Genomic DNA, 24,533 nt, shown 5'->3' with positions numbered 1-24,533 from the left:
GAGTCATTTTTAACGTAAGCATTTTCATGAATGTTTTTTGTACTCTATAAAAACAAATTGATAAAATTTAATGATAGTAAGCAAAATTTTATTGTTACTTACATTGACTATACACATATGTATGTATGTGCATTTATATATTACTAGTGTTTTTACCCGGCTTCGCTCGGTATTTGTAATATAAACCGCTTAAACATTAAGATCTAATGGTGAATAATTTATTAAATTTGTTTGAATAAATTTATTTTATTTAAATTTATTTCAATATTCATTTGTTTTTTTATTAAATTTAACGTCACGGATTCTACGAACCAAAACATACATTAAATGTATGAAAAAATCGTTTTTTTTGTTCGAAACGGTTATGTATTATTTTGTCATATAAAAAATTTAATACTGAAGAATTCAGTTTTATTATAGATACTTTTATTATGTGTGTATGTATGTATATTCTTATATTTTTAATTCAGTATTAAAAATGAATTTAGTTATTTCATAAATTTAGAACATTAAATTGGGTCTCGCTTTTACTAAAAAATATTTGCTTTTCCAATAATTAAATACAAGTCACTTGGTAAATCTCACGATCTTTCTTAGTGTTCCTTTAGAAGATGTTAAAAAGCATATTGTTTTTAAAAATTGTATCCCAACCGAAAATTTTCACGTAATAGTAATTATTTTAGGACGCTACGCAATTTTTTAGTAGAGCATAAATTTATTTTTTAAAAAACATGCGCAGTGTATTTTATAGTTTTAAAAAATACAACCCAGAATGTTTTATAATCGTGTTTTTTATAAAAATGTACATATGTATATCCCTTGAATTTTTTCGTTTCAAATTTTGAATATGCTAATGTGCAAAGTTTATATTTATAATTTATTTCCAAACTAAAACAAAAATTCAAAATATAATTACTTTTTAATTTTTACTTTGATAAATATAAACAAATATAAGCAGTGGCATTGCAAGGAGAGGGGGCGATGGAAGTATCGATGCCCCGGGCGCACCAGCTTTGGGGGCGGTGCAAAAAATGCTTACCCCTGGCGAAAACACACTGAGTGGTACGAAACGTCATGTTTTTGGCGCCCCGTTATGACAGTGAGTGTTCCCTAAACCAAATTCGGGTGTGCTTGCACGTGCAATATATTTCTCCCACATTACTTAAAATATGGGATTCACCGTCATCGATCACTGTCAAGCAAGGATAAATACAAGGATAAAATATCACCGAAAACACTCCGTGGGTCAATTTTTGGGACATGTACAGACATATATGGGTTAGATAGAGGTACTTCGTTTTTTTCACACGTTTAAAAGTATCTAAGAAAAAACACGTACCACGTACCATTCAGTGCGTCTTCGTCCTTACCCTCGCTATGCCGCTGTACGGTTGGGTGATTATTGGTCACAAAGCGCTCGCCCAAAAGTCACTAAAATCTATAACGGAACATCTGGCAGCCGAAAAATCCATCATACTAACGAGAACTCGAGTGCCAAGTATTCCGTAATTCGCGATTTTCATGGCAAAAATTGTCTTTTGGGCGATCGCAATGTGACTAATAATCCAATTATCGTATGAAGTATATGTACACGAATGTCGTTGAAAATTTTGAAAAAATAATAAATGTATGCATTTTTTTCATCTTTCTTTTGGATTCTCGAAATTTGATTGAATCATTTGTATATAATAATACAAATTTTCCTCGAACAATTTCAAATGAGACGTATAATATTTTTCTAAAATCTAGCTTTACGTCAATACGCCTATCAATAACACAAATGAAATCATCTCAAGTTGAATTATCATAATATTCATAATACATATGTAAATGCAAACGGAAAAAAATCAGCACTATTTTATTCTATAAGCTAATTTGTTTACAGTTTTAGAGTTTCTATAATACATACATATGTACATATGTATATACAAAATATACGAAGTAAACACGAATATTGTTGACAATTTTGAAAAAATAATGAATGTATGCATTTTTTTTCTTTTTTTTTTTGTATTCTCGAAATTTGATTGAATAATTTGTGAATAATAATACAAATTTTCCTCGAACCATTCAACTGAGACGTATAATATTTTTATAAAACCTATTCAATTTATATTTAGATTTAAACGATACAACTTGCGTCAATACGCCTATCAATAACACAAATGAAATCATCCCAAGTTGAATTATCATAATACATACATAAATGCAAACGGAAAAACATCAGTACTATTTTTTATCCTATAGGCTAATTTTTTTTACAGTTTTAGAGTTTCTATAATAAATATATACATACAAATATTGAATGAGATGAATGATTGGTAATTTTTACAAACCTCCTTTGCATTTCACATGGATTTCGTGTTAGTGGTCATTTTTTATATCTCTTATCTCTTATCCGATCGTTTTCATACTTTGCCATATTGCTCATTTTGGTCATCAATATACGTTAATGTATCGTCTGCCATTACGTTGGAGATAAAATATCGTATAAAACGCGTTTTATAAAACGGGGCCCGTAAACCTTCTTGACGTTTATTTAACAAGCGTTCGTCCCGTGTCATGAAATTTTTGAACCTTTTCGCCATGAAATGGCCATATCTGATTTTAATTGTTTAAACGCCTATAATTCACTCTATATTTTATAAAATTTGCTCTATAGGTTCTCTTTATCTCTAATATATAAATATTTATGGTTTTAACTCTCATATGTATATATAAATTTCAAATTTGGCGTGTAGCTTCTTGTAGGGTAATACACGATATATATTGATTTTTGGCCAAATATGTCAGATCTGACATTTTTATTGTTCTTTTATTTTTTTGTAAGACTGGTTTGACACTACGGGGCAGCCTGTCAGGTCACATTGGACATATTATTGTTATTATTATTATAAAAATAATAAATAAATATACGAAGGATACACGAATATTGTTGACAATTTTGAAAAAATAATAAATGTGCATTTTTTTTTGAATTCTTGAAATTTGATTGAATCATTTGTAAATAATAATACAAATTTTCCTCGAACAATTTCAACTGAGACGTATAATATTTTTCTAAAATCTATTCAATTGAAATGATACAACTTTGCGTCAATACGCCTATCAATAACACAAATGAAATCATCCCAAGTTGAATTATCATAATACATGAATGCAAACGGAAAAAAATCACCACGAATGATGCAATTCGGAAGAAGCGTCATCGTCGATCTTTTTTTCTTGTTTCTTTTCAGATTATCATCGACGTTTCCTTGAATGTCGTGTCGTTCGGTATTAATTAAAATCATCGTTCCACGCACATGTCACTCGCTATGGCTGACATCAATTATCATAACTAAATATAAGTGTGTTCGCCACCGAGAACGTGTTTTATTATATGTACATATATACAATATGAACGCGTTTTTTTTATTATTTCATAAAATTATTATATAATATATTAAATCATACATCATCACGGTACATAAAATTTTACACACAATGAGTATATGACCATCGTTTGATCGTCGGCTAATTGTAACGGTGATCTAATGCCACACACGGTGATTTAATAAAATGATGATTTTCGTCTACCATCATGTGCATCGGGGTAATTTTTACCTTATCTATGTATGTACGTAGGTTTTTTTACCTTGTTAATAAGTCAATAACAGAACGGTCGATAAAATCTTACCGTACATAATAATAATTAGTAATTGTGATAAAATATTGTATTCAATGTAGCATCATTAAGTAGTATTTTCTTGTTTGTTTTGGAATTATGTGTGTGTGTGTGTTTTTTTTTTCAATTTAAAGTCAAAAAATTTGCATTCAGAGTCGGTCCGTTCATTTTGCGATATATTTTTAACGCTTTGCAATGTTTGTATGCGTGATTTGAATTTAAAATATGTCCAAATAAACTTTTTTTTTAATTGCGGAAAAACCGAATGACTCTTCAAATACAATATGTATGTATGTAGATGTCGATTTATTTTAATTGCAAATATGGACGAAGTAGTTTGATACCACTTTAAAACCCACCTGCCTGTTTTTTAAGGAAATTTTCATTATTCAATTAGATGATTTTCGAATTTATAAAATTCAAATTGATGCTAGACATTTTGTCATAAACTTGCATGAATGTATCAATTTCATTTTTAAAACAGAAAAATTGCGAGTCTTTTATGGTAATGAAACTTTGACTCTTCAAAATGAATGATGTAACAAAATTGTAATAAATGATATGAATAAATAATTTAATGTTTATCGATCTGTAAATATTGATTTCAGATATAAAGTTACTTTTTTACAAGCTTTTTATTAGTTTTTACCTACACATTGGTGCTAGATTTTAATAATAATATAAGCAAATGTCTCCGATATGACACTTGAAGAATTTAATCATTAAAATTACATCAAAATCGTCTGTCAGATCGATGTGATGACAGCCGACTTGTCGTGCGACATTCTCGCATCACACACGCAACTTCATACGATATATATATATATTTAAACAGGCATTATCAAAGATGGAAGGATACTTTTTAAATAACAATAGACTGCTCCATCAGTGTTCAAAGCGAGAGAGCAAAAAAGCATGGTTTCTCTAAGAAAATGACAATTGGGAATCATTTTTTGTGCGAAAAACATCCATCGAACGCCTAAGACATGTCATTACTTTAAGTTTTAATCAAAGCTATCTCATATAATTTTCACATATTCATAATTATGTATGTAGTGTTTCAAATATAGTACTCTTTTGGTTAGAAATATTTTATACTTCGAAAACCCTTTCTGTGGAAGAATTTCCTTTATTCAATGTTAATCATTAAGTTAAATTTTCCGTTAAATACTGACACTTTTTATACATGTGAAAAAATCGTAAATGATCAAAATGTTCAAATGAAATCAAAAACAGAGTATATATGTATGTAGCGCTACTTTTCCAAACATTTTCTTAAGTGCCTATTTATTTTCAGTGCTATTTATTTAAGTGCCTATTTATTTTATTTTCTATTTATTTATTATTTGTTCAATCAAAATGGCATTATTTTTTTAAAACGAATAGCATATATTAATTGAATCGTTATTTTAGATAATTTTCAAATATATTACATACGTATATGTTACAGTCGAAGTGTGTTTATTCCATATGGGGTTTTAAATCATTCATATTCGAATACAATTCAACTATTTAATTATATCTCAACAAGCGCAAATACACTTTTAATAATGGGCGCCAATTGTAATATAAAAGTTGAGTTTTGACAGATCTGATGTTTTTACGAAAGCTTTCGAATTCAATAATGCGTTAATAAATATTTAATGTAATGTGGATTGTATTATTATAACTCTAATAATGTGTTCAAAACAAAAATGGGACTTTCAACTCAATTGGTATTTTTTCAACTCAGTCGAGTAACGTTTTGGCGAAAACCTAACCTCTCCGTATAATCTGTCACCAACTTATAGTTGAACTGTATTTTCAGTTGTTATATATCAAAATATATTACAACTGGAAGTCAAAATATATTGCAACTGGAAGTTACACTTCAACTGTAACATATATGTACATATATTATATGATAAATTAACATTACTGTTTCATTTTTTCATAACAAAGTAAGATTACTTACTTAATATATTAAGTGTATCTCACTTTATTAAATAAATTTATTCTTCATTGCTATTCAAATAAGTAGAAGCATTATAATACGATTTTTTTTCTTGATAGATGCACACAAGTATATATATATATAAAAGATAAGCTTCGGATAATTTCATTACGATATCGGATAATTATACAATATATCCGCAATGAAACAAGATTGGACCATAATATTTACATCTACGAATTGAGAGCCACAATTATTCCTACTGCGAAGTGAAGTCAAGGCCATTTCAATATGTTAGTTAACTAAACGATTAGTAGATTAAAAAAGTTCTAGAAACACCTTTATTACAGATGGAATAAACATTCTCCCGATATATTTATTCACATATTAGCCACAGTGACATTACAGAATGCTCTAACGCGTAATTTTGACCAGATATACATAAGCATAGTACAAATACTACATACATATGTATATATATAAGAAAATTGGCGAGACATCTATGCTATATATGTAGGTAGATAATACATTTTTGAAATCATATTCAAATAGTGGTGACATAGTGGGTAGGATGATTTTTGCCAATTTGATCGAGGAACCGCTTCAACAATGAAATCAGATAAATTGGCTACCAGGATACGAAAGTATACCAGGAAGGCCTAATAAGCAAACCCAAATTTGTCTTCCTGGTCAATTACAAACTTTTTAATAAATTTGCATTTTTGAAAAACGGTTTTATAAATCGTCGAATTTCAAGATGGTGAAAAACTCGAAATTTGCATGAAAAGGGTCAAGATTGCGAATTTGTTGGAACAGTTTCAATGAAAATCAGATAAATTGGCAAACTCTGGTAGGGAATGATCGAGTTGGAGTCACAAATATCCAAGTCTGACCAGCAGTATTGAAGATTATACTCGGAATAAATTCTTTTCAATCGCCGTCAGCTCACGGGATCAAACCTGCGTACTCTCGGTGCTTAATATCAACGCAACCACCGAACCACGCTGCTGGTTTATGTCTTTAACAATTTTCTGATATTATGTAATAATTTATTAATTGTCAATTAATTACAATGAACGTTGCTGGATCATTATACATATACATATAAAGTCAGCAGCATAGCTCGGTCGTTAAGCTTTTGCCTAACACCGAGAGGCGCCGGGTTCGATCCCATAAACTGACCTCGATTGACAAGAATTTTTCTGAATATATCCGTAGTGCTGCTGGTCCTGGATATTTTTGACTCCGGGTTGATCGTTTCCTATCAGAGTTTTCCAATTTTCTCTAATTTCATTGTTGAAACGGTTCCCGATTAAAAATTGGCTAAAAACCTTCCTACTTACTATGTCACCACTACTTGAATATGATTAATGTACATACAATTCACAGATGTCTCGTTAATTTGCGAGTTTTCAATGTCTCGTAATTCAGCGACTTGTATAATACAAATGCTGTATTGTTTGTAAGGCCAGGAAGGCGCACTGGGGTTTACCTCTAAAGCCTTCCTGGTATAAAATGTAATAAAATTATATCCAAAATTTTTCTTTGGATCAAGATTGAGTTAATTCGAATGTATGTATGTACATATGTATCGTCAGTTTTATTTTTAGCAAGGACTTCAAGAAGACGATTGTTCCATCGGTGGAACAAATCCTTGATCCATTGTTCGAATAAAAATAATCGGTGCTAAAAACATTGCAAACGAAAGACGGTATTTTGCACTATTCACGGATAATCGAGAGCGTACTGTACATGGTATATAACATTATTCGATATCCAATAATCGCGTACGCTTATTTAGTATGGTAATTATTATACAAAACGCTCAATATTTGCACCCGTCATTACACACTGAATAATCCCACCTCACGAATCCCACGTTTTCCTCTACGCAAATACATACGTGTGCATCTTCACGACTTTAAACTGTTTCATCTGATTATGCACGCCGATTCATCTGATTCGCACGTCATTATATTAATTGGCTCACATCGTGGTGGGTTACGCGACTTAACCAGTTCAGTTATCCAATACAGATGGGATCGGTTCGATGACTCGGCCGAAAATTAAACGATCATTTTGAGATACCGATCTTCGTACATCTGCGTTTGTCCATCGTCTGTGTCTGTATCTGGTCGTGGATCTCGATATATCGGTAAGTCGACAATCAATTGCAGTCGACCGGTTAAATATTTAACCGTGAGAAGCGATCCCATCTGTACGTTTTGCGTATGCTGTGCCCCATTGTTTCGTATTTGAATTTAATTCATTTTCACGCCTGCTCCTCACCGATCCATGGGAATGTCTGTCGTGGAGTTGGCTCTTGTGTGCTTTTAAAACTCGGCTTTCGTCTACTGTGTGTTCGTTAATAATAATCGCAAATTATCGTAAAATCGATCCAAAGTACGGCTCAAATTCTGCTGGAATACATTATGTATGTAACGACACGCAGACTGGTAAACCCTATTAGTGTACGCATTCACGCCCATGATTTTTTTTTATTACGTGTACTCGTTAAGTGAACTGTTTTTTTTTTGTATATAATTAATTTCCAAATGAAAATAGGCATGCAATAAAATTTATTTAAAATTAAATAACGACCGTGTGTGTGTGTACATACAGATCGGAGCGAAAAATGCGGTATTTTCTGTATTTTTAGTGCTATTAAATTACGTTCAAAATACATCTTATATCTATTTTAATAGCTACTGATCTACTGATCGTTTTCTATTTTACAATTTTAATTTAATTTTGTTAGTAATCATAGTATTATATTATTCTAATGTTAATGTACGGCATAATAGGAAAAATAACTCAAAACCTATTTACAATTCTTATAAATGCTCATGATACATCTAATACATAATATTAGTTAAAGACTCTCTAAAGTCGATGACTTAAAGCAGATTTTGTTTAGGTAATCTGTGTGTTATACCTGAAGGGTATAGACATTTTGTTGTAATCACCGAGACTCTTCACAAGTGTGTTAGTATGGTTATTAGTGATTCTGTCATAGAATCTACTGGTTAGTTTGTTAGTAATGTCTGTAACAAACGGAATATTATTTATGGCATGCAGTTTTTTCAAATTAGTATATATGGGTATATATTAGTATATACCCAAAAATAACCCGCGAAGAACTCGAATGGCAGAGAGAAGATCGAAATTCAATCATATATCACATCCAATTATGAAACCAATGATGAGCGCAGGCTACCAGATGAATTGATTAAAATAATCTGTGATACTGATAACCTACGCTCACTTAGGTGAAAGAATCTCACATTCTGTCATGATACCAACAATTTCATTAAAAAGTCAGATAGCTCTTGGAATATGAGACTGTGAGACCGAATAAGCACTGTGCGGACAGATCAAATTACGATTTGGACAAAACACTTAATCTATTAGTGAATTAAAAATCGTAAATTAAAAAGTATAAAATGTTGTAATATTAAGATGAGAGTGAAAAAAGTTACTTTAACCACTGTTGAATTGAATTGTAAAGCCGCATATTTTTTGATTTTTAAATGCTTTTTATTATTACGAAATTATGTTCACAATACATCTTATATCTATTTTAATAGCTACTGATCTACTGATCATTTTCTATTTTACAATTTAATTTAATTTGGTTAGTAATCATAGTATTATATTATTCTAATGTTAATCTACCGCATAATAGGAAAAAGAGCTCAAAAACCTATTTACAATCCTTAAAGCCGCATATGGATAGCTACATAATTCTGAATAAGATCCGGCAACCGGTAGTAGAGCTTTTGCCTCATTGAAAATCCAAAATGTGTGAATTTCCCTACATTAGCGCTTAAACGTGTATTGAAAACGTTCTCATAGCAGGTATGTGTATCGAATTTTGTTTCAAATACTTCTTATACTCATCCAATACGCATTGATAAAGTCATCTAAATTTCACTTATGCTCAGGGAGGCGCATTGAATTATCCTGACATAGCTTTAACCTTTGAAGGACGGAGCGTTAAGATCGAACGAGTGTCCCGAACCGGGGTCGAGTAAGACCCCAGTATTTTTTAATCAAAATACAGCTATTCTCAATACAAATGGGTTCAATATATATCTTCTTAATCATTTTATACATCAACATAAAAAGTTTTGGCCCTATAGCATGTTTTTGACTATTTTTGTATTAAAAATAACGACCAACATAAGTAAGGCCAACAGGCGACTGCATGACTCAATAGCCACGCGCCAAAAGCGACGAAAACAATAGCTTACGAAAATATAGCCGTCTCTTTCTCTCGCATTGATTCATCGATCAACAAGAATATGCAAGCGAACAGTCAAAAACATGACCTATCGCTACCGCCTTTAAATCATACTTTGGAACGTAGAAATGTATAAATGTATGTTTTTACGATGTACCCCTTTTATAAATGATACAAAATATATTAAAATAAATTTATTGTAGTTCATTCTAGGAATACAAGAAATATAGTAGCTTTGAAAACCACATACATAGTTATTACGAAAAACGTAAAAATTGGGCCACTTGCATACCCCACTTCGCGTGAGGGAGGGTTAAACAAGACAAAGAATCTACTTCCGGCTGTCGGATTTTGTTTAAATTTTTTTTTAATCCTTAACTATTTTATAATAAATATTATAAAAATAAAATATTAAGAAGATATAAATAATTTAAAAGGTCAAAATAAAATAATGAAATATTATTTAAAAAAAATTATTACTTGCGGTTTACGAATCCTAGCCAAAACCTCATCATCTCTAAGTTAGGATATAAGAAATACAAATATAGATTTTCAGCTTGATAGGTTCAGTGGTGTGGAAAAAATCATGTGGTCATAATCGTGTGACTTTTCTAAGAGGAAAAAATCCCACTTCCGGTTGATTGAAATTATTGACTTTTTTTTTCATTTTCATCACATTGATACAAGGATTTGAGTTATCGAAGTTTTTCGAGTTATCGAATTATCCCCTAAAGAGCACATACATTAGTGTAATAAAAAGCGAACAAGAGTAAACTGCCACTGCCGGCTGATGGGTGCTCACCAAATTTTATATATACTTGGTTATTATAAATTAGATAGCTATTACGAAAAACGTAAAAATTGGGCCACTTGCATACCCCACTTCGGCGAGGGAGGGTTAATCAAAAAATAAAAAAATTTTTTTTTTTTATATTAAATATTTGTGTCACGAATAGATGCAGCTCTACGTCTATGATAAAAGTGGCTAGATAAAAGATTGGCAATCCGTGTGGCAGCCGCATTCCGCAGCTAGATCTGCATTCTGCGGTGCTGACGCGCGTCACGATACCAACCAACACACACGCTAAAAAACCGCTCACGCACCACTAACACTTTTGCAGCGCGTTGCCGTTTGGTCTATTGCCGAAATTCGCAACCAAGTGGCCGTGACATTATTGCCAACATTATGTGTGCAGGGGGAGGGGTGGGAGCCGACGACCACTGTCCACACAAATGACCCTCATCAGCGATCTTTCGTCTCGTCAGTGTTGTGTGCATGCGAACGTAATAGCATCTAGAAAAAATAATGCCAGTACACTTTGTATATTATGCGTTTTTGTTGCCTATATAAGATAGGCAACAATGATGAATCTTAACAAGCCAATGTGACGATTCGTATAGAGCAGGGGCTCTCAAGTGCGGCCACCAACCTGTGAAAAGTGTAAGAGTGATACTTGACTATACCGGCCCCTGAAAGAATAAGGGCGAAATCACACAGCGCGGTATGTAGTATGTGGAATGTTTTTTTTTGTAGATAGTTTTAAACATTCAATATGATGTACTTGTTCACATACGTGGTATCATGTGGTATATGTATACATGGTACCGTCCTTTCAAAACGAAACAGAAGGAGCTGTTTCGTTGAAATTCTATACTAGTGTTTATCCTTGCTTTACAGTGATCGATAACGGTGTATCACATATTTGAAGAACTTGTCGATACACCGTTATCGATCACTGTCAAGCAAGGATAAAATTTTACAGAAAATGGTCCAAAGGGTCGTTTTGCTATATTTTATTTTATTTTATTAGGATGTACATAGATATGTATAAAAAAACAAATAGTAAATAAATAATATATGTAACATCCGAGTCCAATAATAGATTTTTACAAAAATGAAAAAGATAAATATAAGGAAAACAAATTAAAAAGTAAAGAATAAAGGCATGACAAAATATGTAGAACATTGCATAATTAAACTATAGTATTAAAATATTTGGAAAAGGTTATAAAATAGAATATAAGAAGAAATTGAAATTTACAAATATAAAACAAATGAAATATATCACTATCAAGCAAGGATAAACACTAGTATAGAATTTCAACGAAACAGCTCAAATGTTTCCGTTTGAAAAGACGGTACCAGGTATGATACCATGAACGCCATATTTTTTTTTTATATGCTTAAAACTATATAAAAAAAACTCACGTACCACATCCCACGCTGTGTGATTTCGCCCTAAGGGCCGGGCCGCACCGTGCGACTTGCGAGCGACTTAGTTGAGGGCGACCAGACCTACCAGCATGCAGGTAGATGGGACATGCTACACCCGTCAACTTGTTTGTCGCACACATTTCCATACATTTTTTCGTGTCGCGCAACTAATCGGCCGACAAAGTTGCACAGTGCGGCCCGGGTCTAAGCGTATATTCATACTATCCAGCAGTTCACATTTACAGCGCAGAACATCAGCTCACGTAAACGACCGTTTCCATTCATACTATACAGCAACGCATGTAGATAATCTTCATATTGTTATGACCACTCTCCACTTTAATGTATTATATTATATGTATAAATAGAGGGCTACGGTCAGTTAGCTTTTGCTTTGTATAGCTGTTATCAGCTCGATACTACATAGTTCAGTGATGTGACCAGTTGCACTGCGCTATACGACCGGCAGTCTTTCTTCCACTTTAAGCCGTAATAAAGGAAAGTAAACCAAAAGGAAAGGAATATTACTAACCATTGCCACTTACACATTTCTCCAGTACGTTTGGACAAGTTTTGGCCGACTGCAAGGCAAAATCAGCTTACATATGTATACATTATACCTACATACATAACTAATATATACCTAACGATTGGCGTGATATACCCACTTGTACCGTTGAGTCAATATTGTCATAATTTTTGTAAAATATTCGCACTTTTGTTAGTATATTGCACTACCTACTACTGAAGATTTCCACAGTGGCCAAAGCAAACCGGTTTTGCTTGATACCTTACTGTGACATGTCCTGCTTTATAGTATGAATAGATTTTTTCGGTTACTGCTGTTACGTCTACGCCGCGTTATATATGAATGTTTCAACATAAAATGTACCAAATAATACTTTTCCTACTGCTGGTTACGTGCAGTTGCCGGTACGTGCTATGCTAGTTTCAATAGACCTTAAAGGCACAATCACACTGAATCCTACGGCACGGGTGCGTTCTTGGCCTCCTGTGGTGAAAAAGTATATCTCACACCGTTAACGATCACTGTCAAACCTACATATGTATGTCAATACAAAGATTTTTCACCTAAGTGCTATAGCATAGATTAGGCGTGTTAGCGCTTTTTTACGTGTGCAAAACTATCTAAAAAAAAAACATGGCCTTAAAATAAACATGGACATTAATGATTCTAAGCCTTTTTGCAGGGGAGGGAATTTCAAACTAAAATATTCCTCTTTTCTAAGATGTTAAATAATTATGAAAGAAAACTCATGCGCCGCAGGCATCTAAATAAGTAAACCTTATGTACATACATACATACGCCATTTTTATAATAACCCTATTATTCAAAACATATTTCTATGCAGTTAATTTTGGAAAGTAAAAGCCTCTTGATAATGGTAAAATGCATTCCTAGGAAATATTACTACTAGTATAGTTTCAAAGGCATAAAATTTTATAAAAGACATAAAGACGTTCTGAGAAAAAGTTACAAATGAATCTCCTTGGTTATTATTATTATCTATAGTTTCAAAAGACTTTTTAATGACTATGATGACTATACCTCTACGCACTAAAGACTTTTATATATGTACATATATATTCACTCGAAGAGAAATTGCTTACCAGTACAGAGGTCACGAGTTCAAGTCCCGGCCAAATACGCTGTTGGTCAGATCTCGGTGCTTACTTAAACACAAATCGACCTTCTCCTGCTAGAATTTTCCAATTTATCTAGCTTAATTGTTGTGATATATATATACAATACCTCGGTATCCTCCTCCCTATTTTCTCGCAATTTCGTGTTTCTAGAATTTGTTGAATCTTATAAAATTCCTACCTAAATAATGTATCTCTCGCTTTTAGTTTAATTGATTTTGTGTGTATTACTATAGTCCACACTTTTTCAACTTTGGGTCACTAAATTCAAATTTTTAATATTTTTTTAGACGAATATAGTCTTATCGTGAAAATAAAATCAATATTCAAAAGAACTTCACGACTTAAAAATCCTTGTTGTGTAGGAATTGATGATTTTTTTCGGTTATTTTTAAAGTTGCCAATTCTACTTTTTTGATAGATGAATGATGTGGCAATTAACTCAATATATTATATAATATATATATATATACATATATAGTGCTATTGTATAATTCTACGTTACAGCGATTTCGGAGAAGACAGGTGCATTTTGATTGCCATTTTACCTGCAGAATCTATTTTATACACGACTGAGCCTTGAAGTTTTATATTTGAAGTAGAATACAATGCATTTATAAATCAGATTTATCATACGTGAAGTCTCCAAGATGAAGACTATTGTACAATTATACTAAGGAATATAAATTTGACGTACTTTCAATTTACCGGTAAGATTAAATCTTAGAAAAAATAATAATAAAACAAAACAAAAATTAACGTAGATTAAAAACATTCATGAATTTGGAACAGAATTTTGTATTATGGCGCAAACAGAGATAATTGTACGGCACGGCATGCCTTGGTAGACTCCAGCTGTAAATAGGCGTGTCTTACATCAAATTTATTATTTTGTTTTTTATTATTACATACATATGTACATCATATGTGCCATGACAGGAATAACCCCAAAGTGACATGTATGGCCAGACTATTTTTGCAAATGCATAAGTACTTATAATTTTTTAAACATAGTATTACATATAATACAGTAGAGACAACTATGGACAACCAACAAAAATTTTAGTACACAGCAAATTTGCGAGAAATACATTATGTAGGTAGCATTTTATAAGGTTCAACAAATTCTAGACGCTAATAACTCGAATTTGCGAGACACTGAGGGGAAGGATACTGATTTATAGGATCCATCACAACAATTAAGATAAATTGGCTAAACAATTAAGATAAAAAGCTAGATAAATTGGAAAATTCTAACAGGAGACGGTCAATCTGTGCTGTAATAACCATAAGATATCGCCAGCAGCGTATTTAGTCGGGATTTGAACCCACGACCTCTCTACTGGTATGCACTAGATAGATACTTTTCTACATTACTTCAAGTATGGGATACAATGTCAATACAAGGAAAATTTATCACTGAAAACACTCCATTGAGGTGAGTTTTGACCTGGATCGCCATAGCATAGACTAGGCGTACTAGCACTTTGTCTGCGCCCTTAATTTGAGCATACAAATAGTGTGTATTTCAAACTCGAGGTGTTTAAATGAATCCAATTGTGAACCTTTTTTAAAGTTGAAAACAGTTTTATCAAATAGTTCTGTATAAACAGAACTCTTTGATAAAACTTTTTTTTTGACATACAATATTTTTACATACCTCTTTAAGATTAAAATTCATGAAAAAATTTGCCTCTTATCCGATCGCTTTCATACTTTGTCATATTGCTCATTTTGGTCATCAATATAAGTAAATGGATCCTCCACCATTACGATGGTGCAAAAATATCGTGTAAGACGCATTTGAAATTTGAATTTCTGAAAAGTGGGTGACGTTTATCCAGTTTTTAGTTTTAAACATAGATGGCGGTAGTAAAATAAAATTATTGGTATTTTTATTCTAAATAATAATTTTATATGTATACAAATTATAGAAGAGGTATGTTTTTAAAAAACTTTTTTTAATGACTATTGTTTCAGTGATCAGTTGAGGTTCGTCTTATGTTAGTTCATATCTATCAGATCTTTTCTTAGATAAATTGTATCACTTAGCACCGTTTTAGTATGGCAACAATCTATATATGATAGAATCAGCATTTTTGAAGATTCATTTAACGGTTGGAGTACTGATTTACCGATTGATTTCTGAAGCATACACCGGCTTACCAGTAATGAACTCCCTATTGTCGATTTCTAATGTGTACATGTCTTCTTTGATTTTCTGCGGTTTTAGATCGAATGAGTTTGCAGATGAGATGACGATAAATAGCGACGACATTGTTCGTGTCGTAATAACAATTTTATTTTCCATTGTTGCAGGTAATTTGCTGCCGATGAATTATCAAATGAAGAACCTGACGAATAGCTTAACCGTGCGGTAAGCACAATTATTACATTTTTTCTAAAAAAAAATAAATAATAATCATAATAATAAACATACAAAAGAAACACTTATTTGCTATTTCTACAATATGATATTACTGGCAAAGCGTGCGTGACGTAACAAATACCTTATGAGATGACTAGACGAGAGCTGTCGAGAACGTTCCGGGAAAACGTCGGCCTTCTTTGATTTTTGCGATCCTTTTAGCGGATCAACCCTATTATTTTTTTGATTTTGGATCGCATACATCCTTGGAAACGTCCTCGAATTTATTCAAATTAAAATGAAATCATTTGGGATTTTTTTTGGCTATTCTAAATACATGCGAGATGCGTTGGCGACCTTCGCAGTGATCTTCATCGTCGCGAAATGTATTGCAAATATTAGACTTATGAATCAGGGATGTGCAATTTGAGGCCTTCGGGCTTCGCATTATGATCCATAGAATTATTATGTGCCTCATATATCAAATATTGCGTGTATCAATAAGTTCGTCATGATTCCGGAAATGTATTGTGCAAACATTGTTCGAATGTTTAATATGAAGTATTATGATAATTTCATTACTCAATAATAATGGAATAATATTCGGCGTCGCCCAAGCAACAATTAGCTAGCAAAATGTTATTATTTAAATAATATCTTAGATCATATGTACATATGTATCAGTGATTCTGGTAATATTTTAATCATAAGTGAAATTAGGCATCGCCCAAGGCAAAAGTATTCGTAATAGTCAATTTAAAGTTAAAGTAGCATGAAATAGTATACCAAATTCGGTGGTTCTAAACTGAAAACTGTAGATTTGCAGTCGTGGTAGACTAATATTGTCTGGATTTTCTCAGGAGGGTGAAATTTATAGATCAGGATTAGAAGTTATCCGGCGTTGCTTGACATTTCTGGGAATTGCTTGGCGTTACTTGGGCCGTTTGAAGTTGAGAAAAAACAATAAAAGTTCTTCGAACTCTTTTAAAACACGTTTATGTTCCAGATTAAATTACCAATAAATAACCCTAGATTGAAAACTGTGGAGTTACATAACGAAAAACATATTTGATTGATTTTTATTTTTGTAAATACGTATATTTCGCCAAGCAATATAAAAATGTGCAACTTTGTATATGATGAATATTTATTTATTTGTTGAAAAATCAATAGACAACAGATTATTTTTATTTCTTTATTATTACATAGCAAATTGCTAATGAATTATTTCACAGTTAACAATTTTAAACTAAAACTAACAACTTTAATATAACAAAGTTAACAAAAATAACAAAACTATAATTAGTAACCCTAAAATAATATAATATAATTCTAAACATAGCATTTTATTAAACTTACATATATAATTACGCCATCTTCCACAGAGGTATCCATTAACACCCCTCAAGAAAGCACCAATGTTAGATGTAAAAATTCATAAAACGCTGAAAAACGCAGAAAAAAAAAACGCTGCCCGGTTTAGAAACCCTGCTTAAAAATAATTTTTTGCGGCCTTAGTTGAGAAACCCTGCTTGCGGAATATTTCAAGGCACAAAGAGTATCGAATAAATTCATTTGCATTTATGAAATTATCAAGTAGATACATACATATATGACCGACAATTTCAATACAGTAATTATTTTCGAAAACGCATTTAAAACTTATTGAAAAAATTGATGCTGAATTGTTATTGCGCTGAATAGTCCATGCGCTGAATTGTCCTTGAGCTGAGTTGTCTGCGCCGAAAGGTCGGCGCTAAGTTGGTTTGCGCTGATTTGTCGTGCCACCTGATATAATATATTGGATAAAGATTATATAATAGAAATAGAAAATGAATCACTCAATTTCATATTAGGTATGTAAATATAATATTTCAATAGTAGTATTTCGAAGTAAAAAAAAATCAATTCATATGAGTGTGTGCTACTTATACAGGTCAATATCTCTAATTTGTATTAAAAAAATGACTAGTTTTCGGCACGTGCAAACTTTTTTACAAGAGAATTTCCCGTGTAAAAAAAATCGCGTTATTTATCGTGTACTTTTTTTATCCGCGATAAGTCGTGCGAATAAAAATAAATCGTTCGCAAATTCAAATGTCGGACAATACCGCGTTACCGGAACCGCCTCAAGGTTCAGATCCACTGCGCCTCTGCACTTCCCAACATGTGGCGCGCACACGTCCTAAAAACACACACACACACACACAGAGTTGGCTTCCCACGATCCGCGGAAAAAGCTGCGTGCCATTTGGCGTTATGTAATACGAAATTTCGTGTTTGTGCAAGTGTGGGATCATTTTAGCGCATTGATTAGCCGATGGCTTGTTGATTTGCACGTCCATACTGTTCGTCAAACAAACGGGGCTCTCTTATCTCGAACGGCACGTGTATTGCGTTAATTATAGGCGTATGTATGTATATATATGTATTTCGTCGGAGAGTGCGTGTAAATATTTTTAGCGCATGCCGATCTACATTTTTTTCCCGCTTATTTGCAAAGACGTGCCCAGTGGATGTGCGTTTTTGATTTTTGATTATCACAATGTGTGATTTCTCCGCTACTTGTATTCAAATGCCACAATCCAATGGAACGTGTCTGTAAACTCGTATAATAACCTATTGTTAAATAAATGTCTTACGTTTGTTACAGACATTACTAACAAACTAACCAGTAGATTCTATGACAGAATCACTAATAACCATACTAACACACTTGTGAAGAGTTTCGGTGATTACAACAAAATGTCTATACCCTTCAGGTATAACACACAGATAACCTAAACACAGTATGCTTTAGGTCATCGACTTTAGAGAGTCTTTAATTAATATTATGTATTAGATGTATTATGAACATTTATAAGGATTGTAAATAGGTTTTTGAGCTCTTTTTCCTATTATGCTTTAGATTAACATCAGAATAATATAATACTGTGATTACTAACCAAATTAAATTAAATTGTAAAATAGAAAATGATCAGTGGATCAGTAGCTATTAAAATAGATATAAGATGTATTGTGAACATAATTACGTAATAATAAAAAGCATTTAAAAATCAAATCAAATAAATATCTTCATAAATGCTTTTCAAATTCCATTAAAATCCATGGTGACCCGACAAAGCCGCGCACGCCAGTCCCGCGCCGACGGTCCCCGGAATGAAAAAAATAAATTTTATTTATTTTTGTTAATAATTAAAGTATTATATTATTCTAACATTGATGTACAGCATAATAGGAAAAAGAGCTCAAAAACCTATTTACAATTCTTAGTAGTTTTTCGAATGAATCGTAAATAAGAGATGGAAATGCTCAAATGGTACCCAAAAATTGATGTTTTATAATATGTAGAAAAAAGTAAGACTGTTTGAGATTAACTTATTATATGAGGCAAAAGGTTTACTATATTTTATTTTTATTTTATTTTACATATATACCAGGAAGGCTTTACAGGTAAATCCCAATGCGCCTTCCTGGCCAATTACAAATACAAATACAGCATTTTTATTATAAGTCGTTGAATTGCGAGACACTGAAAAAACTCGCAAATTAACGAGACATTTATGAATTGTACATAAATTTTTATTGTACATCAATCAAATTTTTCAAATAGTGGTGACATAGTAGGTAGGAAGGATTTTTAGCCAATTTTTTTTTTCCGGGAACCGTTTCAACAATGAAATCAGAGAAAATTGGCAAACTCTGATAGGAAACGATCAACCTGGAGTCACAAATCCAGGTCTGACCAACAGCATACTCTGAAAAATTCATTTTCATTCAGGGATAGAACCCGGCACCTTCTTGACAGTAAGCAGAAGCTTAACGTCCGAGCTATGCTGCTGGCATATATATGTGATTGGCCAACACGGGTCGAGTTGGAGGTGTATGCGACAGCAGGTACATTATACGGTTCCCGGAAAGATGCACTAAATTGCACTGAATGGTAGCGCAGTTTCGAGAAGTCCTAATTTTCAAAGGCGCTCAAAAAGAACTTAGGCAATACAATTCCACAAAAATAGGTTAGTAGCCTCGGATAACATACAAATACCCCTTGACGCTTTTTCTTTGTGGAATTATATTGCGTTCTCCTTGAGTATCTTTGAAAGTGTGGATGTCTCGAGAGTGCAACTATCTCGAGTGCATTTTTCCGGTCACCCGCGCCTACATACCCGCGCATGACAGTGCCACGCAAAATTAACCCGTCAATACTGTGCCTGCAAACCCACGCCGACAATGCCGCGCGGAATAAAAATACAAAATTGAATAATGCCAATTTTATAAGATATAGTGTGAAACTGAAAAATGTATAGGCGTTTAAACAATTAAAATCCAACTAGATGAGTGGGTGGCGAAAAACCAAACAAATAGCCAGCAGTATTGCTCGGTCGTTAAGCTTCTACCTAGCACCGAGAGGCGCCGGGTTCGATACCATGAGCTGACCTCGATTGAAAATAATTTTTCTGAGTATATCTGTAGTGCTACTGGTTAGAATTTGATATTTGTGACTCCAGGTCGATCGTTTCCTATCACACTTTGCCAATTTTTATTCTGATTTAATTGTTGAATCGGTTCCCACTTCCGGTTTAAGGTAGTCGTAAGGTAAGTACAGTACAAGTAAGGTAGTCGAAACTTTTTATACAATAGTCTGTTCGTGACAGAGAAAACCATTATTTAAAAATGCTTGTAGGAATTGAAGATTTTATCGGTTATTTTTGTCCTGTTTGATGGATGATGTGGCAATTAACTCAACATATAATTTAACATATACATATAGTGCTATTGTATAATTTCACGTTACAGCGATTTAAAAAAAAACGGGTGCAATTTGATTGCCATTTTACCTGCATTGCTGTGAATCATAATTCATAGGGACATACATAATCGGCGAATGCACGATAAATCTAACCATTGCACAATATACCATTCCCAGCAAACTGAAACGTCAAAATAGTAAATGCTAGAAATTTTCAATAGGATATTGTAAAAAAAAAATCGGATGTAACCAACCCATGACTTTATCTATGTATTTGATGAATATAAGAAGGTCACAAAACAAAATTCGATAATTAAACATACACGTTCACACATGCCGGTTATGGGAGCGTTTTCGATACAAATTGAGCGTAAATGTAGGGAAACTTACACAAGACAAAAGTTCTACTTTTGGTTGTCGGATTTTGTTCAAATTTTTTGTATTACTTAAAATCACTATAAATATTATACACATTAAATATCAAGAAGATAAAAATAATTTAAAAGGACAAAATAAAATAATTAAATATTGTTTAAAAACAAAATACTACTTCCGGTTTACGAATTCTGACCAAAACCTTATCAGCTCTAAGTTAGTAATGCAAATATTTTTATTTCATCACATTGATACAAGAATTATACTTGATTTTTTTCGTGAAGAGCACACATGTTTAAGGGGTCGAAAAAAATTGTGGAAGAAAAATCGAACAAGAGTAAACTGCCACTTCCGGTTGACGGATGCTTACCAAATTTTATATATAACTTTTTATTAAGCTTAAACTCCTAGATATGAAATTTCAGTTCAATAAACCAAAAGTTTTCTGAAAAAAACATAAAAATCCTCGATTCTCTAGAGTAAAAGTACTACTTCCGGTTCAGATAAAAATATTTAAATAATTTTTCAGGTTATAAAATTTATAATTTATATTACACGTAAAAGAATTTTAGTCTGATTTAGTTAGCGGTTTGAGAGATAATTAAATTCAAAAACTTGGTACACCCATAGAGGGAGGTACCATTTCCGGTCAACTTAAAAATTTAAATCGTATCGATAAGAATTTCAGTAACCGATACTTAGTTTCAGTTCAATAGGACTAACGGTGTTCAAAAAATCCCCAGAATACACACACACACACACACACACATTTTTTCTATAACGTGATTAGTTATCGATTCAGTCAAAATCTCGAGTTAGAATTTTCACACGATCACAAAACCTCATCTATTGTTACTACGTACATAGATAAAGTGATTATTTTACTAAATTTGTGTGAAAGATTTTGACATTAATGATGATAACACTTTGTTGATTGCGTGCTGCGAGTTTGACTGTTTTTGTCAACAATTCTCCCGTGCAAAATACATATACATATCATCCCAAATCGAATAGTAATGATTAAGAAAACAGAGACAAATGTGTATTAACCAAATTTTACGCACGTATATAGAGTTTTGCAACACGTTTGCGCTCTTAAAGTATGCAGGTATGTACATATGTACATGTGTTTCGTTTTATCGTGATATAATATAACGATATGGCCTCGTTATTTGCATGGAGAACGGTTGAACGGCGCGTTGCAGTGTATATTATGGGTATGCACATACATACATACGCATACACATATGTAGACACACGTATACACGAAAGTGTATACACGAAATACAGTGTATACACGAAAGTGTAGTCGAGTCGAGTGGGATAGTCGAGTCAGCGAGTCGAGTTGCGTAATGTGCGCATGCGCGTCGGCCTTCACCATGATCTTGTGAAGGCCGCTCAAAACATGTGCTCACAACACATTCATTCATTGCGAAACAGAACCGGAATTCAGCGAATAAATGGCACCTCGAACCGGCTCCGTGCACCTACGCCACTGCCTTTTGCATTTCCACGCATTTCCCTCGTCTGGTCTGCTGATGCTGATGAAATTCACGCACGCTTTTCCAATTTCCCTGTCGCGTTTTGCCATTAGCGTCAGATTTGCAATGTTGACGAATTAGCAACAGTCTGTGGATGTCTAACAGTGGCTGTCAAACGTTTTGCTTGCAGAGTATTAACCGAATAGCTATCAATAAAATAAAAAAAAAGCCGCGCGGACAAAGCAGCTCGATGGTTGCGTTAATGCTAACCACCGAGTGGCTAACAACCGAGTTCCAGCCCTGGGTTGAACTCGGTTGGAGAGAATTTATTCCTGCAGTGAGACTTGGATATTTTAACCAGCGGCGTGCAGTAGTTTGCATATTATTATTTCGAGCAGAGTAGTCACGGGTTCGAGTCCCCTAGGGTTCCGCTGCTGGCCATACGTTTGTTTGTGACTCCAGGTAGGTCGTTTATTATCAGAGTTGAAACGGTTCCTGTACAATTGGAATTTCCTTTTCTATGTCTCTTGCTAATCTCAAGTTATTCAAATTGAGACTTGGATATTTTAACCAGCGGCGTGGACTAGTAGTAGGCATATTATCCTTTCGAGCAGAGTGGTCACGGGTTCAAGTCACCTAGGGTCCCGCTGCTGGCCATACGTTGGTTTTGTGACTCCAGATAGGTCGTTTATTATCAGAGTTTGTCAATTTTTCTGACTTTCATTGAAACGGTTCCCGTAAAATTGAAATTTCCTTTCCTATTTCTCTTGCTAATCTCAAGTTATTTAGCGTTTTAAGGTTCGCCAATTTGATTGTAAAATACTGCAAAATTATCTCCGTAGATGTCACTGTGGATATTTGTATGAATTCGCATTGTACAAAATGCTTCTGTATATTGATTGTATTATATCTGTTTATGTGCACTCGTCGCTTTGGAGCGATCTGTAAAGGCGAGTGTTTATATTCTATGAAATAAAATATAATATGGTGATACGACAAAGCCGCGCAGAGCAACCCCCGTTATGCAATATAACCAGCAGCTCGATGGTTGCGCTAATGCTAACCACCGAGTGGCTTCCGAGTTCCAGCCCTGGGTTGACCTCGATTGAAGAGAATTTATTCGAAGTATTCCTGCAGTGCTGCTAGTGAGACTTGGATATTTTAACCAGCGGCGTGGACTAGTAGTTTGTATATTATGCTTTCGAGCAGAGTGGTCACGGGTTCGAGTCCCCTAGGGTCCCACTGCTGGTCATACGTTGGTTTGTGACTCCAGGTCGGTTATTTATTATCAGAGTTTGCCAATTTTTATGATTTTCATTGAAACGGTTCCTGTAAAATTGACATTTCCTTTTCTATTTCTCTTGCTAATCTCAACTTATTCAGGGTCTTGTGGTTCACCAATCTGATAATAAAATGCTGCAAAAAATTCTCCATGGATGTTACTGTGGATGTTTGAATGAATTCGCATTGTACAAAATGCTTATGTATATGTATTTTATTGTATCTGTTTATATGCACTCGTCGCTTTGGAGCGATCTGTAAAGGCGAGTGTTCATGTTCTATGAGATAAAATAAAATAAAATAAATTAAAATATAATACGGTGACTCGACAAAGCCGCGCACAACAATGCCGCGCAGAGCAACCCCGTTATGCAATATAATCAGCAGCTCGATGGTTAATGCTAACCACCGAGAGGTTTCCGGGTTCCAGCCCTAGGTTGACCTCGATTTAAGATAATTTATTCGAAGTATTCCTGCAGTGCTGCTCGTGAGACTTGAAAATTTCAACCAGCAGCGTGGACTAGTGGTCAGCATATTGATCAGAGTGATCAC

The 24,533-nt window shown here is 33.3% G+C and overlaps 1 protein-coding gene across 19 annotated transcripts in view; it reads left to right on the top strand.

Annotated features, from left to right (window-relative positions):
• Positions 1 to 24,533, top strand: part of mamo (maternal gene required for meiosis) — a 144,366-nt gene that overhangs the window by 69,390 nt on the left and 50,443 nt on the right. For 9 of the 19 annotated variants that reach the window (XM_077442742.1, XM_077442833.1, XM_077442790.1 and 6 more), the window contains one exon: positions 16,043 to 16,100. The exons of the other annotated variants lie outside the window; for them this stretch is intronic. The gene's annotated coding sequence lies outside the window, so the exon portion shown is untranslated. The remainder of the gene's footprint in view (positions 1 to 16,042; positions 16,101 to 24,533) is intronic. 19 annotated transcript variants of the gene reach the window in all.

Source organism: Arctopsyche grandis, chromosome 1, assembly GCF_051622035.1.
Source record: "Arctopsyche grandis isolate Sample6627 chromosome 1, ASM5162203v2, whole genome shotgun sequence".
Classification (NCBI taxonomy): Eukaryota; Metazoa; Arthropoda; class Insecta; order Trichoptera; family Hydropsychidae; genus Arctopsyche; species Arctopsyche grandis.
This window is presented reverse-complemented; position numbering and strand designations above follow the sequence as displayed.